Below are 2711 nucleotides of genomic sequence, written 5' to 3'. Positions count from 1 at the left end.
AAGTTGGCAAAATCTGACTTATTCTGTAGGACTAAAGAGTCAGATCCAAGTTTAAAGCAATAAAACAACCCATCCTAGAATGCTTCATAGATGGTTACATGGGAGATAATAATTGGATTCTTTATGAATATCTGGCAGAGCTAGAGGATGTGAGCACAGAGAAATACTCTTGCAAAATTCATTTCTGAGAAAACCTGAGCCCTCTGCTGCTGAATATATCAACAGGTTTTAGGAAGGTTATTAATGAAGATGTTATAAAGGTTGGCATATTTTAGTGCATATTTTCTGTCTTCCACTATATGAAAATATAGTTTTTATTCTATAGGATGCTAACAAAGACATCCCCTTAGTTTCAACAGAATACATTTCAATTATCATTTTTCAGGAATGTAAAAATAGACAAATATTTTAAAACAGGTTTAATTTTCAGAGAGCTAAGGTAATTACTTAGCTACAATTTATGTTTCTATCTTTCCCTCTTAATATTATAGCATGCATACATGATTATCAAAGCATATCAGAAATAGAATAGACAAAGAAAAATATAAAAAGTAATATTCCTATTCCTGTTTTCAGATTACAAATATTTCTGAGTCTGAATTACTGGAAGTTTTTGATTCTTAGTCCATAATTTTAAGGATCTCTTTGTTTCTTCTACAAAACGACTTACTTTTTAGCTTTCAAAATCTCTTGATTTGGGGCAGATAAATTAGTTTTAAAATTCCACAGCTACACCATTTCCTCAGCAATCAAATTCCTTTTTAGTTGTCAAAAGGAGGTCTATACTTGACCTTCCCAGCATAGTCTCAAATTATTCAGATGCAATGATAAAGATTAGAAGATATGGCCACAACTCTAAGTCTAAAAATTAGAATGACTTTGAAACTATTGGATCAGACTACCTGTTACCCGAATTTTGTGAAATTTTGATTCTAGAGAAGGAATCAGAGTTGAAGTTAGAGCCAGCAACAGAAATTATGCAAGCAGATTTTTTTTCCAATATGGAAGCTAGAAATGTATCCTGGAAGATGTGAAATGTGCTATGGGAGCCAGATACAATCAAGCAGTTATAAACACTATTGATCTTGTATTGGGTTGGCCAAAAAGTTCGTTTGGGCTTTTCCTTAAGATGTAATGAAAAACTCAAACAAACTTTTTGGCCCACCCAATATACTCTAAAGGGTCATTTAAATTCGAATCTTGGTAAACCTACACAGGACAAGGAAAAAAGGGAATTTGAATCTTGTAGTTTACAGAAAGCCAGAATGTTAATGAAACTGTTTCCTAAGCCATTTGGACAAATTTAGGGAGCTGAAATTTACATATATCTTACTCTTTGCAGCATCATTCCACATATGGAGAAATAGAAAGAAGCATTTTCTCCTAATATGATAAGGTGACTCTCAAGGCTAGCTAAGGAAGTGGGTTGTATACTACACAATAGATCTTCTAATCTAGCAGGCTAAGCACAAAATGGGGCCACTGTAGTGTTTCAACCACACAATCTCTGCCATTTTCAAGAACATATAAAAAGAGTAAACTTAAAACTTGAGGTATTGAAGGTGACTTTGCCCTTGCTTTAGTTGTCTAGTGCAGTTCCTAGAACAAATAATATATTTGTCTTGGAAAGGAAAGAAATTAAATGCAAATGCTATTGGTCTTACAAAAATCAATTCTTCCTCATGATGAATGGTTTATAAGAAGAGAAAAAGACAGCCTCAATAACTGTAATGCATGTCTGGAGAAAATTTGAAGATTTTTATACTTTTTAATAGGTAAGTGTAAAGTTCATAAAATATAATTATGATTGAAAACCGTATTTTGTTTAAAAAACTCAGTTCTCAGTGGTTGTCTGATATAAGGAATTTTTGCAGATCAGTTATATCAGTTGTAAATTAAACAAACTAAAATAACTTCAAAAAGAAAAATATAAATAAACTTTGATATTGTACAGTTTAAAAGTACAGTTAATTCATTTCATTGTAATATGTGTGATGTGATGTGGGGTAAGATTAATGATAACAAGTATTCCTAGGGCCTATAATTTATATCACATGCACATGAAATTAGTTCATAATTTGAGGGCATTGACAGATGACATAATTTCAAATTTCATAGTTGACATAATTTGATCTGGAAAGACTGACCTGTGGGAAAAGAAACTGGACCAGTATTTTTAAAGCTCAAGGGTTCCATCTTTGAATCCCCATACTTCTAAAGGGGATTCCTGTTTAACCCAGTTATTTTCCCCCTTCACTCTTTTTATTTTTTTAGCATCTTTATTGGAGTATAATTGCTTTACAATGTTGTGTTAGTTTCTGCTGTATAGAAAAGTGAATCAGCTATATGTATACATATATCTCCATAGCCCCTTCCTCTTGAGTCTCCCTCTGCCCTCCCTATCCCACCACTCTAGGTGGTCACAAAGCACCAAGTTGATCTTCCTGTGCAAAGCAGCTGCTTCCTACTAGCTATTTTACATTTGGTAGTGTATATATAGGTCCATGCCACTCTCTCACTTCATCCCAGTTTACCCTTCCCCCACCCCATGTCCTGAATCAAGTCCATTCCCTATATCTGTGTCTTTATTCCTGTCCTGCCCCTAGGTTCATCAGAACCATTTCGTTTTTATTCCATATATATGTGTTAGCATGTGGTATTTTTCTTTCTCCTTCTGACTTATGTCACTCTGTATGACAGACTCTAGGTCT

This window comes from Orcinus orca, chromosome 3, assembly GCF_937001465.1.
Source record: "Orcinus orca chromosome 3, mOrcOrc1.1, whole genome shotgun sequence".
Classification (NCBI taxonomy): Eukaryota; Metazoa; Chordata; class Mammalia; order Artiodactyla; family Delphinidae; genus Orcinus; species Orcinus orca.
Note: the sequence above shows the minus strand (reverse complement) of the source record.